The sequence below is a fragment of the Ursus americanus genome, chromosome X (genome assembly GCF_024610735.1).
Source record: "Ursus americanus isolate L20-20 chromosome X, mUrsAme1.1.p, whole genome shotgun sequence".
NCBI classification, from domain to species: Eukaryota; Metazoa; Chordata; class Mammalia; order Carnivora; family Ursidae; genus Ursus; species Ursus americanus.
Genome location: NC_142164.1, coordinates 93,284,881 through 93,299,714, shown reverse-complemented (window position 1 = coordinate 93,299,714; position 14,834 = coordinate 93,284,881). Strand labels below are relative to the sequence as shown.

General features: G+C 37.5%; 1 long non-coding RNA gene across 1 annotated transcript in view; it reads right to left on the bottom strand.

The window, feature by feature from the left end:
* Positions 1-14,834, bottom strand: part of LOC123803768 (uncharacterized) — a 170,572-nt gene that overhangs the window by 122,151 nt on the left and 33,587 nt on the right. The window contains exon 5 of the long non-coding RNA XR_015723264.1: positions 8,604-8,699. This is a non-coding gene — a long non-coding RNA (uncharacterized LOC123803768). The remainder of the gene's footprint in view (positions 1-8,603; positions 8,700-14,834) is intronic.

Sequence of the window (14,834 nt, the reverse complement as noted above, 5' to 3'; positions counted from 1 at the left end):
TAAATCTTCTCAGAACCTCTTGCCAGTTTTGCAACCCAGGAAATATCTTGCTCATGGATCTGAGAACCATCTCTTTGAAGGGTAAATATCAATGAGGATAGGATGATCGAACCCCTATCTTGCAGGCTCTGTGGGAAGGTGGAAGTCTAACTTCAATGGATGTCAATTAGCAAGCACAGATGGTCTAATCACAGTAAAAAAACATTTGCAAACTCAGGAATAAACTCAGTGTGGTCCACACATCCTATTAATTAACCTCCTTCCTAACATCCTCCAGTACTTTTCCACTAGCTCACCCCAGGGCTTAAAAACCCTCTCACTCTTTGTTTCAGTGAATGTGATTTCAGTCTCTCTCCCTTATTGCAAAGCCTGAGTCAAGTCTTCCTTGCCTGTTTAACCTTGGGGCTATTTTGGCTTTCACACTACATAATGATGGAGATGCTAAGCTTAGTTCTCAAATTGTCAGCTCATTTCACCTTTTAGTATTTACTGAAGAAGAGAAGGAAATAACCTTTGCTTTGCTTTGACATGTACAATATGCCTCTCATATTATTTCACCAACTCCTCCCAGTTAAGGTGACCAACTGCCCCCATTTGCTCAGGCCTGAAGGCTTTCCCCAGACATGGTGCTGTCAATTCTAAAACCAGGCAAGTCCCAGGGAAACCAGGACAGTTGGTTACCCTATACCCAACCTGGCATTGCATTATGCATTAACACCTGATCTGGGGAGTTAAGGAACATTCTTCAGTACCCTGGTGACACAGTCAAGTTTCATGGTCTGAATCTTAGGCTCCCAAGGTCCAGTCCCAGATTTGAGCACTTAATATGTTTAAAACACTTTTTTTCCTCAAGTTTTTATTTAAATTCCAGTTAGTTAACATACGGTGTAATATTATTTTCAGGTAGAATTTAGTGATTCATCACTTACATACAACCCCTGGTGCTCATCACAACAAATGCCCTCCTTAATACCCACCACCCATTTAACCCATCCCTACACCCAACCTCCCCCTCCAGGAACCCTCAGTTTGTTCTCTATAATTAAGAGTCTGTTTTCTAGAAAAGAGAAAGAGAGAGAGAGAGGGAGGGAGGGAGGGAGGGAGGGAGGGAGGGAGGGAGGGAGAGAGGGAGAGAGAGAGAGAGAGAGAGAGAGAGAGAGAGAAAGAAAGAAATCATGAGAGACTCAACTATAGAGAACTGCGGGTTGATGGTGGGGGTGGTGGGGATTCGGATAAATGGGTGGTGGGTATTGAGGGCACTTGTTAGGATGAGCACTGGGTGTTATATGTAAAGGATGAACCACTGAACTCTACTCCTGAAACCAATATTGAACTGTATGTCTAATCAAAATTTTAAAAATTAAAAAAAAAAAAGTGTTTTCTGGTTTGCCTCTTTTGTCCCCCTCTATATTCATCTGCTTTGTTTGTTAAATTCCATGAGTGAAATCATACAGTATTTGTCTATGACTGACTTTTTTGCTTAGCATAATACACTCTAGCTCCATCCATGTCATTGCAAATGGCAAGATTTTGTTCTTTTTAATGGCTGAGTAATATTCCATTGCATATATATACCACATTTTTATCCACTCATCAATCAGTGGACACTTGGGCTGTTTCCATAATTTGGCTGTTGTTGATAATGCTGCTATAAACATCAGGGTTCATGTGTCCCTTCGAATTATTTTTGTATCCTCTGGGCAAATACCTAGTAGTGCCATTGCCGGATCGTAAAGCATTGTTGATAACACTGGCGTTACAAAGACTTAAGTTACCTGTCTTGTCATCAAGGAATTTACATTATGAAATGCCAAATGCTCTAAGATCCCACTTAATACAAGTTGAAATGCAATCACTTGTGAAACAACAGCAACTGCTTCAGCAAGAACATGGCACTGACCTGATCGTAATGAATGGTGTGATGAAGAACCCTTCAGAATACCTCACATGAATCCTAAAACCTGTTGGCAATACTACGCTGTGGAAATAAGTGAAGCTCACCTCAATGAGAACTAAGAGAAGCTATTTATTCCGAGCTTGCGATAGCAAGGGAGTCAGCTACCATCACTTGCATTTGGCAGAGACTCAAAGGCAGGCAGGAGACTTGAAAAGCTTTGTAGTTTTCAAAAGGAAAGGCTTCAGGCGTATAGTGATTGGAAGTTGTTGGCACGCAGAAGCTGAAGACAGTCTACATAGAAGTGAAGCATCTTATATGCTTATTTAGGGAGCACATTTAGCTTTCTCTGGTTGGCCAGGAGTTAGAAGTAGGTGAAAAATACAGGGAAGCTTCCCGTGATTGACCAAGTTTTGGCCATTCTGGACTAAATGCCACAGAGGTTATGGTTTGCCTGCCCACGCAGGTTGCTGTAAAGATTGTAGGTCCAAGTGCTATTGGCGAAGATGGACTGACCAATGTCCCTTTTCCTTCTTTTGGGAACATATTCTTCATTCTTAGAAAAGTAGGGAAGGCACAGAGCCCTTTCCTGTCCTGTTGTTTCACATGTAAGACAGTAGATAATAAAATTTGAATTTACCATTGGCCCATTATTTCTGCCCTATACAAAGTAATAAAGTCACCCTTCTCCCACCAGGGCTTTGTAGGAACAATGCATGCTGTAAAAGACGGTACTTCTATGCCCTGCCATTGATATAGGACTGAGCACAGTGATAGGTGAAGGGCTCAGGAATGATCTAGAAAACAAAAGATCTCTTCCAGTAGGTAAAAGTTGGTACAATTGAATGTGGGAAACATCCGGGTGTTTTTAAGCACTGAAACTAGGAAGGGAATAAGGAACACTGACAACTTCTTTTTTTCTAGTCTTTGTCCTTTGTTTTCCGAAGAATATACATATCTTTATGATTTTAAAAATCATAGTGTTCTGGACCAGAATATGGAGACTGTAAGAAACTAAAGTAAGTGAATCTGATAGAATCATCCAGTTGAAGCACACTGTGACATAAGTTACATAGTGATATCACTATAGTGATAATTGGAGACAAAAAGCTAAAGCTAGAAAGACATCATGGTATATACTGCTCTGAGTAGATGGATTTTGGCAGAGAATCCCATCAGGACATCAGTTGCAATTCAAATTCATAAAAGCAAAAGGTACAGATAAATGCAAGGAGCATCAGTATCCAGACAGCCCGTGTAGGAGGCAGAGTATGGGGTGAGGAGTTATAGAGGGTGGAGTTTTCAGGGCCATGTGACTATATCATAAGGGGAAAAGAGGCAAAGCAGGACTCATGAGCAGGCTCCACGCATGAGAGAGCATGACAAATAAGGGAGGAGACCAAATTCATAAAACAATAGCAGCAAACATGTAATTGCAACCAAAGTACAGTTAAATATTAAAAGGTCCACATTACATAAAACATGTCATATGCAGGTTGACTCATTTTTCCACATATGTATGAAAAACAGTACATTTCACACAGAAGCTTATATAACGGAGGAGCCCTTTCAAATAACTGACTTAGATTGAAAGGTATTTGATGACATGGACAGTGACTCATCAATATTTGGTTATCCCACGTGCCCAATAGAGTGTCTTACATATATAATGTGTTCAGTACGTTTTTGTTAAAATGGCATCCATGTGGAAATAAAACAACAAACTTCCTTAGCCCTGTAAGAAATAACTTATACTCCAAATACTACAAGTAAATACTTATGCTTGACTTATGCTAAAAATGTGAGTCAGTCCATTCATCCCTTTTGTCTCTCTTCTAGCAATCTGGAAGTTTATTAAGCCATTTTGTACCATGTTTTTCCATAAAAACATACAAATGAACATTTCAGCTTCCATATTATAAGCACTAAAATGTGCTATTTATTGCACCATTTTCAATAAATATATCATTTATCACAAGAATTCTATAAAATAGGCACTATTTTTATAACAAGCTAAAAAAAACACAGAACTGAAGGTAAGAGATAATTATTAATTAACTGAGGAACCAGTATTTATACTCAAGTACTCACCAGGACTTAACCGAAATTCTACACCAATTTAGGATGCACTTCCTTACTATTCACATAGCTATCCCAGATAAATTTTAACTAAAGTTCATTAATTTGCTCAAATCACACAGCTAGCGATAGCAGAAATAAACTTAGATTTTGACATAACATGTGGAATATTACAATTAAAAAAGACCTTATAAAAAGAGTAACAGCTCAAAGAAAGGCTCTCTCATCATGAACTACTAGAAAACTGAATACGTTAAAGAATTCTATTCAGGGGTGCCTGGGTGGCTCAGCCAATTAAGCACCCAACTCTTGATTTCAGCTCAGGTCATGATCTCAGCATCATGGGATGGAGCCCCTGTGTTGGGCTCCACACTCAGCTGGGAGTCTGCTTGAGATTCTCTCTCTCCCTGCCTTCCGTCCCTCCTCCCATTCATGCTCTAAATAAATAAATAAAATCTTTTTTAAAAAAGTGTCTTTTGTCACATAAGGTAACATTCACAGTTTCCAGAGATTTGAATCTGGATATTTTAGGGGCCATTATTCAGCTACCACAAGGTCCAGATGGCGTCACTGGTGAATTCTACCAAATATTTAATAAAAATTAATACTGATTCTATATAAATTGTTTCAGTAATTAGAGGGAGCAAACGCTTTCAACTCACTATAGGAAGACATTATTACCTTGATAATAAAACCAAAGACATTGAGAAAAAAAACTATAAAATGATTTGCCTCATGAATATAAAGAAATATTTAGCCAAATGTTAGAGAACACAGGAAGATATACAAACCACGTTTTATAACTAAGTTTATAAAAAGAACAAAAAGTTGGTTTGACACTTCCAAATTAAAGTAATTAATATTATTAAAATAAACACCAACAGTTGATGCAGAAAATGTTTGCCAAAATTAAACACCCATTCATCATAAAAATTTTCACAAAACTAAGAGCAGGGACATTTTCTTGAACTAATAAAGGGAATCTACATGGGAGCTTCAGCTCATTATACTTAAATGAATGGTTTCTTCCTAAGATCATGATTAAAACAAGAATGTCCTTTCTCATCACTTCTAGTCACCATTGTTCTGGAAGTTCTAGGCAGTGCAATAGGCAAGAAAAAAATATTAAAGGAATGCAGATTGATTAGCAAGGTCACAGATCAAGGTCAGTGTACAGAAATAAGTAGCATTGCTATGTACTAAAATACAACGACTGGAAACTGAAAAAAAAATTTTAACATGCCATTTATACTTGTATCAAAATAGGATAGAACTATAAATTTAACAGAGCACACACAAGAGCTGTACACTGAAAGCTACAAAATACTGCAAAAGAAATTTTAAAGGGTCTAAAAATAGAGATATTTCATATTAGTGTATTGGACTTAATACTGTTATGATATCAATTCTCCAGATACCATTCTACGTATTCAATGTGATCCCAATCAAATCCCCACGAAATTTTTTTGCTAGAAATTGACAAGCACACTATAATATATATATAAAAATATAATGGACCTGAACAATTAAAATTCTTTTTAAAAGGAGAATGAAGTTGGTGGACTACCTGCTTCTAAGACTTATTATAAAGCTACGATAATCAAGACCATGTTTTGGGCATTTAAGAGAATTGGACAGAAAGAATGTCTAGAAATTGATCTCACACATATGAATCTGTTTTTGACACCAATGTCCATTAATTCAGTGGAAGAAGTGTAATCCACTCAATGGTTTTGTAATTTTTAGATATTGTACATACACAGACAAACTTGAAATTGATCATACACCTAAATCTAAGAGTGGAAACTATAAACTTCTAGGAGAAAACATTTGTGAGCTGGGTTAGGCAGCAATTTCTTAAGAAGACACAAACAAATGAACTATAAAAAAAAAAAAAACAAAAACAGAAAGTTTTGCTCTTCAAAAAAAACATTGTTTGCATTGGTGAGAAAAGACAATCCACGGACTGGAAGATAACTCTCATAAAGGTTTTGTACCAAGAATAGCTAAAAGAACTTTTATATATCATTAAGAAGACAATCAAACCAATTAAAAACGGGCAAAAGACTTGAACAAACACTGCAACAAAGAAGCTATATGAAATTCCAATGAGTACATGAAAAGATGTTCAATAGGATTAGGCATTCTGAAGACACAAATTAAAACCATAATGAGATACTACTGCCACCCATTACTTAGCAATCACTCCCAGTATTTCCCTAAAAGAAATGAAAACTCATGTCTATAAAAAAAAACAACAACAACAAAACACTTATATGTGAATATTCATAGAAGCTGTATTCACAGTAGCCAAAGCCTTGTCATAATTCAAATGTCACTGAAATGAAAGGAAGTAAGCCGCAGCCAGAGGCCGAGAGTGGGGCGAGGAGACAGACTACATAACAGCCCAAAGGAACTTTTGGGAATGATGAACTGTTCTACATCCTCATCGTGCTGGTGGTTACATCAGTGCATTACATTTGTCAAATCGCATCTGTGTATTCTAAATTGGTGAAATTGTATTGTATGTGAACTAAAATGATTATGCTGATTGAAAAAAGTATAACCCCTTCCCACCAAAAAATGAGACTTAAAACAAACAAAAAAAAGTTTGGGAGCCAAACTGTCTGGGTTTCAACCCTGGCTTTGCCAGTCACTCTTTGTGTGACCTTGGAAAATTTACATGCTCTTTCTGTGGTTTAGCTCCCTTTTCTGTACCAGGTGGATGATGAATCTGCCTCACAGGCTTACTGTCATCTCCTTCTACAAAATACACAGAAGGGTGTCCCGCACAAAGCGTTCATCCAATGCCTGCTGTTCTCAGTCACTGCTCCTGACCCTGCACACCTGACGAATGCTGACACTGATCAGATCATTTCAATTCTATGTAATGTTTGTCAACTTTAAAAATGTTGTGATGACATGTATCCCTATGGTCTTTCAGGCTTTCTGACACCCTAAAGTCTGTAAAGACATGGAAAGCCTTCTCACCCTCTTACAAGACATTCTTTGTAACACTGATTCAAGGAAGGTTTCTAAAAGAAGCATCTACACCCTGAAAATATGTGTTTGTCTAATAGAGATATTTTTTTTAATTTGGCCTAAGTCGTAAGATGGTTTGTACTCTTTCACTTTGAATAAACCAAGTTTTACCATGCAGGTAGACTACAAAACTATACTAATTTGATCAAACTCTATTATTTCAACAGTTTGTCAGCAGCATATTCTTTTTGTACAGGTTTGTTTTCATTTCGGGTAAGTCATGTAAAATTGTCTTTCAAGATTGATACGAGTCTCCCAGTTTGTATAACATAGTGCAATTTATTAGGCTTAGAAATTTCCCTTGATGCAGATTTTTTTTTAAGGTATCAAACTTAGGAACTTGTATCTGATCAGCAATTTTGCCCTGGATACCTCATCTCCCCCTTCACCTGACAATGTGGTCCTTGATAATGTAGTGATGCTTAACAAGCTGGAAGCCATAGGGATCAGGTAGTAGAGTCCTGACAGATACTTGACAGAATTATTAGTTTTCCTATTAAATGTGTCTACCTTAAAGTGATTTATAGTGTAACAAATTAATATCTAATAGTGAAATGCCCGAGTACTCAACAGTTATAGCAATCAGTTACTGTATAATTGCAGTAACAAGTCCATTCTATTTGAAAATTCTATCAAAGCATCTTTCACTTCCTACAGGAAGAACAGGACTTGACTGAAGAGTTCAGCCAACTTGAAGTCCATACATATAAATCATATACATTCTTGCCATAATAAACCACAATCTCTGCTTTCAAATCTCCTGCAAAGATACATCAAGATTCATCTCAATTAATGAAATTTGCCAACATATTCTTGGATTCTCTCTATGAAAATTCCTGATGATTGATTGCATGTTTAATAAACAATATACATTACAACTGTCATGTTCTTGCTAAAACTTGATTTCCCCTCTGGTAATTGTGTGAGGGAAGAAGAGTGTTTTACACTTCTTGTCAATATTTCCTTGAAAGGTGTTTCCAGCAAAGACAACCAAGCTCTTGAGCCTAATTTATCCACAGGCCTGCAGCCAATCAAAGTGTTTGGTGCACTGCTAGACGCCAATGAGTACTTCCCTCATGGAAGAGGACAACCCCACATGGCTGCTCACCCTCGGGACTCCAGGAGGCTCTCAGACTACTGAGCTTGTGTGTATTATCTTCTCTAAGTTATTCCCATCTTTCTAGGGCTGTAAGGAAATATCCTTCACCTCGCGCCAATGCTCCGTAAATAGCATAGTCACACAGAAGAGCAGAGACTTTCCTTCCCTCCAAAGGCTTCCATTACTCATCTTATAAAAAGGAGAGCACAGAGGTATTTCTACCATGTCTGACTACGCAACAGTAAAACTGCAATTCAAACTCAAAAAAAATAGAGAATTAGTCTAAATTAGTAAATCATTCAGACCTTAATTACTGAGTACCTACTGTGTCCTTTTTCTAGAAACTGAAACTCCCAGTGAGATTTTAGCCAAGGAGAGAATATAACTAAAGGCATTTGAAAGCAGTTTTATATGTATGTATATGTGTGTGTGTGTGTGTGTGTGTGTGTGTGTGTGTGTGTGTGTGTGTATAATACAGTTTAAACTTACCTAATTTATACGGTCCTTTTATACAGTCCTCTCATTTCGCAAAACTCTTTCAGTCTCTCAGCTTCTCCTGCTCTGGCTCTTCCTCAAGATTGAATCCTGGCAAAGCAGAGAGGATAAGGTCCTTGTGATCGATGTCTGCTTGCTCCTCTAGTATCTGGGGCAATGCCCTCTGCCCACCTGGCTGCCACTTACCCACTGTAGTTAGTGTGGCTCATGAGTTGTTCTCTCTTGCTTTGGTTGGCGATTGTTGGTTCTCCCTGGCTGGACTAACCTCATCAGAACTACTGGCTACACACCCACAACGGTCAGCTGTGATATCCACACAGCCCCAATACTGACTCTGGAGTCCAGTCACTGCCTCCCCTGAGGGATCCCCTCTCATTGCCTTCATGAAGCACATGCCAGGCCAACTGGCCCTCAATAAAGTATCCTGACCTTACAATGACAGAAGGTGGCTTGGAGAAAATACACTTCACAGTTCCGTTCTGGTGATGGCTGATACACAACATCTCTGTCCGTTAAAAAGTCCATGAAATAGATCTCTAGATCTATTGCCCCATGTTGGCAACAGTATCTTAAACCAAAGATCAGAGAAGACACTGATAGAATATCAACGTGCAATTTCATTAACTACATCTCCAAGGAGGATGAACTGAGAAACACATTTTTAAAATTAGAACAAGAAATATGACCATAGGATGGTACTAACCTAATTTCAGGATTCTAGGCTGCAATGACTAGAATAATAGGTTTCTGTTTCCCTACTACAGGGAAACCAAATCCTAAACCAATCATAGCCCTCTCCTGTCCTTTCTCCTTTTGACTGTAGCCTATTCTGGATTTAATCAAAATGGTACACTGGAGAAAGGCCAGTTAAGGTGACATCAGTGAGATGGAGGCCTAGGAAGTCCCGATGCTCATCTCCTCCACAAAGGCAACAAAAACAATAAATGAACAACTACAAACTGATGAATTGCTCTGGGAAAGCTCTGTACTACCATGAAGAAGCAGCAGCAATACTGCAGACCTAGAAACCAAGAATGGCCACACAGAAAAGCATAGTTAGCATCTTACCTGTATTACCCACCCCCACCCAGCTAGAGCAGCTCAACACCAAGAGGGACCCCTCAGAAAGATTTCACTCCACAGGGAAAAGGAGAGTAAGAGCACCCCAGTGAGCCTCACCACCATGGATCTTCAGCCTCTGGTACTGAGGACCGCCAAGTCTCAGTATTACCGAGTGCCAGCATACCACCACCACCTGCAGGACCTCCATAGTCTTGGCCACAGAAGACTCCCCCCTCGCCCCACCCCCACCCAGTCTTTGCTGACACTGACCTTGGCTCAAGAAGCTGCATGGAGACTGTACCACTGTACCTTCCCAGGAACTAGAGACACTGAAACCCACCCAGCTGGTACCCTTGAAGCCACCTTTAGTGTAAGTCTTTCCCAACTGAGGCCAGTCCGAAAAGACTGGAAGAGGTAACTGCCCCCCTCAAATGCACAGACATTAATACAAAGCCATTAGAAACATGAAAAAACAAGGAAATATACCACCACCAAGGGAACACAATAATTTTCCAGAACCCTCCCTCCAAATAGACATTACCTGAAACAGATTTCAAAATAATTATTTTTAAGGGAGCTCAGTGAGATTTAAGAGAACACAGACAACTCAATGAACTCAGAAAAGCAATGCATAAACATAACAAGAGTTCGACAAAGAAATGGAAATCATTAAAAAAAAAAAAAAAAAGGTGGGGGGACCAAATAGAAATTCTGGAGATAAAAAATAAAATGAATGAAATGAAAACATGAAATAGAAAGCTTCAATGGCAGGCTCAGTTGAGAAGAAAGGATCTGCAAAATTGAAGACCAATATCTCAATGTTTTCTGGTTAAAAGGAGAAAAAAGAATGAAAAGGGGTGAAGAAATCCTATGTCAATTAGGAGATACCATCATGCAAAACAATATTAGAAAGAAAGAAAGAGAAAGAAAGACAGACAAAACTTATATATAGAAATAATGGCAAAAACTTCCCAAATCTGGGTAGAGATATGGTCATCCATGGACATAAAGCTCAAAGATCGCCAAACAGACTCAACCCAAAGAGATCTTCAGTGAGACCTATTATAATCAAACTCTCAAAAATCAAAGAGATAAGAGAGAGCTTTAAAATCAGATTTCTCAGCAGAAACCCTGCAGACCAGAGAGAATGGACTGACCCATTCAAAGTGCTCACAGAATAAAACTGCCAACCAAGAATGTTCTACCCAGCAAAGCTGTCCTTCAGAAACAGAGGACAAAGACTTTCCCAAACAAACAAAAGATGAGGGAATTTGGGACACGTGGGTGGTTCAGTCGGTTAAGCACCTGCCTTCAGCTTAGGTTATGATCCCAGCGTCCTGAGATGGAGCCCCGCATTGGGCTCTCCACTCAGTGGGAGCCTGCTTCTCCCTCTCCCTCTGCCTGCTGCTCCCCCCCCCGTCAAATAAATAATACCTTAAAAAAAAAAAAGATGAGGAATTTATCTCCATTAGACTTACCCTGCAAGAAATGCTAAAAAAAAAAAAAAAAAAAAAAAAAGTTGTTCAAACTGAAATGAAAGGATGTTAATTAGTAACATGAAAACATGTAAAAATATAAAATTGACTGGTCAAGGTAAATAGTCAAACTCAAAATACTGTAATGCTGAAATGGTGGTGTTTAAATCACTTTGAACTCTAGCATATAGGTCAAAAGAAAAAAAGTAAAAATAGCTAAAAATAACTACAGCTATATTTTGTTAATGGATACACAATATAAAAAGATGTAAAATGTGACAACACAAAATAAAATGTGGGGAAGCACAAAATGTGTAGAATTGTCTTATGCAGTCGAAGTTAAGTTGTTACCAGCTTAAGATAGACTAGTATAAGATGTATAATCACAGGCACCTGGGTGGCTCAGTCAATTGGGCATCTGGCTCTTGATTTCAGCCCAGGTCATGGTCTCAGGGTCATGGGCCTGAGCCCCTGTCAGGCTCTAAAGCTTGGCGGAGAGTCGGCTTAAGTTTCTCTCCCTCTCCCCCGACCCCTCCCCCCACTCACACACTCTCGCTCGCAAATAAATAAATCCTAAAATAATAATATCTATAATCACAAAGCAAAACCCTACAATAGATACACAAATGGTAAAGAAAAGAATCAAAACACACCACTACAAAAAAATTGACTCACACAAAAAAGAGTAAGAGAACTATAAAACTATCAGAAGGCAATTACCAAAAAGATGATAGTAATGTCTTACCTATCAATAATAAATGTAATGGTTTAAATTCTCCCATTGAAAGACAGATAGTGACTGGCTAGACCGAAAGAAAGGAAAGAAGAAAAAGAAAGAAAAGAAAGAAAGAAAAACAAGATGGCCACTACAGGCTGCCTACAAGAGACTCAATTAAGCTTTAAAGACATTCATGGGCTGAAAGTGAAGGGATGGCAGAAGACAGTCCATGCAAATGGAAATCAAAGGACAGCAGGAGTAGTTCTATTTATGTCAGGCAAAAGAGACTTTAAATCAAAAGCTGTAATAAGAGATAAAGATCATCAAATAATGAAAAAGAGATCAATTAATCAGGAGGATATAACAAATGTAAAATGTATAAGCACATAATATCAGAGCACCTAAATATATTAAACAATTATTAACAGATTCAAGGCAGAAATAAAAAACAATGCAATGATAGTAGGTGACTTCATACCCCACTTTTAACAATGGATAGATCAACCAGACAGAAAAATCAATGAGGAAATAATGGACTTGAACTATACAGATGGACCTAACAGACATACAAAGAATATTCTATCTATAGCAGCACAATACATATACTTCTCAACTGTACATACGCATACACAGAACATTCTGCAGGATAGATCATATGTTAGGTCACAAAACATGTCTTGACAAATTTAAGAAGACTGAAAATTACATTGGTTATTTATTCCTGCCACAATAGTAAAAAACTAGATCCCTAAGACAGGGAAAACTGAAAAATTAGAAGTATGTATGAATTAAACAACCAATGAGTCAGAGAAGAAATCAAAAGGAAAATAAATTATCTTGAGACAAACTGAAGATAAAAATTGTTACAAGAGTCAAAGAAGTGCATTTTACATATTGTCAAAAGTCAATCCCTCAAACAAAACAAAACAAATCTAAGCCTATACATATGTAACAATGTGGCCTCAAAATCTATGAAGCAAAACCTGACAGAATTGAAGGGGGAAAAAAAAACAGGTCTACAATCATAACTGAAGACCTCACTATCCCACTTTCAATAATTTATAGAACTAGACAGAAGACCAATAAAAAAAAAATCGAGAAAGCAAATGACTCCATACGACAACTAGACCTAACAACGGACTTACAAAGAATATTCCACCCAACAACAGAATACACTTTCCTCTCAATGCAAACATGGAACATTCCATAGGATAGGCCACATCTAAGCCACACAAGTCTCAATAAATTTTAAAAATTGAAATCATAGAAAGTATCTCTCTGGACACAGTGGAATAAAACTAGTAACAATAATAAAAGGAAAACTAGAAAATTCACTAATGTGTGTAAATGAAACACACTCAAGCAATTAATAGATCAAAAAATTACAAGGAAAACTAGAAAATAGTTTGGGATCAGTAAAAATAAAAACACATATTAAAACATGGGATTCAGTGAAAGCAGGGCTCAGAAGGCAATTCATAGCTATAAATTCTACATAAAAAAAGAAGATTGATCTAAAATCAATAATCAAATGTACTCTTAAATGACCTAGTCTTGATTTATTTAAAAGTACACATCCTAATATGTAATTCAGAATGAAATATAGAATAAGTACACGTGATCATTTGCATACAAATATGTTTGGTTGCCTAAGCAGCAGCTTTGTAAACAAGGAAAGATACAGGGTAAGTTCTGGGAATAGTACATGCTACATAGTGGAATATTTCAAATACATCACTTCTTAAAACACAATTGCAAACTGCACCTGAGTCACTTGCTGACGTGTGGAACTTGAAATTCAAAGCAGGAAAAGATCCAGTTTCTCTCAAGCATAATCAAGCGTCTGATTTCTCTCTCCATATATCCCCTTTCTGGACATTTCACATTGACCCAGACGGCATGCGACTCAACCTGGCCTTCAGGGATAGGTCTCAGAAACTGAAACTTACAAGTGTGGAACTAACCAGTGAGCCACTGTTTTTTGTGTCAGTTGAGAAAATCAAGGACTGAATGAGTTTCTACCAATTGAAGATTAACAAAACAAAAATATAAAATGAACACAATGAATCCAACACAAAAGATACTGCAGCTTAAGGAAAAATCAACAATATGTAGAAAATTTTGGAAAATTGTGTATCCCTGAAGATGTTTTTCTGTAAGGAACCAAAAATTGAGGATTTTGACTTTTTGTTCTAAAATATATGCAGGAGAAGGGATCTTCTCTGAAATAGAATGGGCAGGTACCTTAAGGAAGAACGAAGTAATGCAAAGAGCCAGACCTAAAATGCCACATAATGTATTTTTCCATGTATATGACATGTTGGAAAAGGAAGCATTATAGGGACTGAAAACAGAAGTGGTTGCCAGTTTTGTGGGGTAGAGAGAGCATTTTCAAAAATTTTTTCTTATTATTGAAATACAGTTGACATACAATATTAGGTTAGTCTCACCTGTGCAACATAGGGATTCAACAATTCTATACATTACCCAATGCTCACCATAAGTGTAGTTACCATCTGTCACCATACAACATGATATAAGATTATTAACTGTATTCCTTATGCTCTACTTTTAATCTCTGTCATTTATTTATAACTGGAAGTTCATACCTCTGAACCCCCTTCACCTATTTCACCTGAGTGTAACAAGTGATATTTTTGAGGGGACAGAACTGTCCTGTATTGTGAATACTCTACTCTAATCCTATGTCCAAACTCATGAACTCTATGCCACAAAAGGTGAATTTCCATATGTAAATTTAAAATAACTAGGGTATTATAGGAAACCAAAATGGAGTGCAGACTATGATAATGAATCTGTCATGCAAATAAGTGCTATGACTATAGTGATGCTATGATGAAAAAATAAGCTGCACCATGTAACTTTACTGGATACTGTGAGACTAAAGACCAAAATAATTGGCACACAAACACTGTACTTTAGTTGATGAATTTAGAGATGTATGTTAGT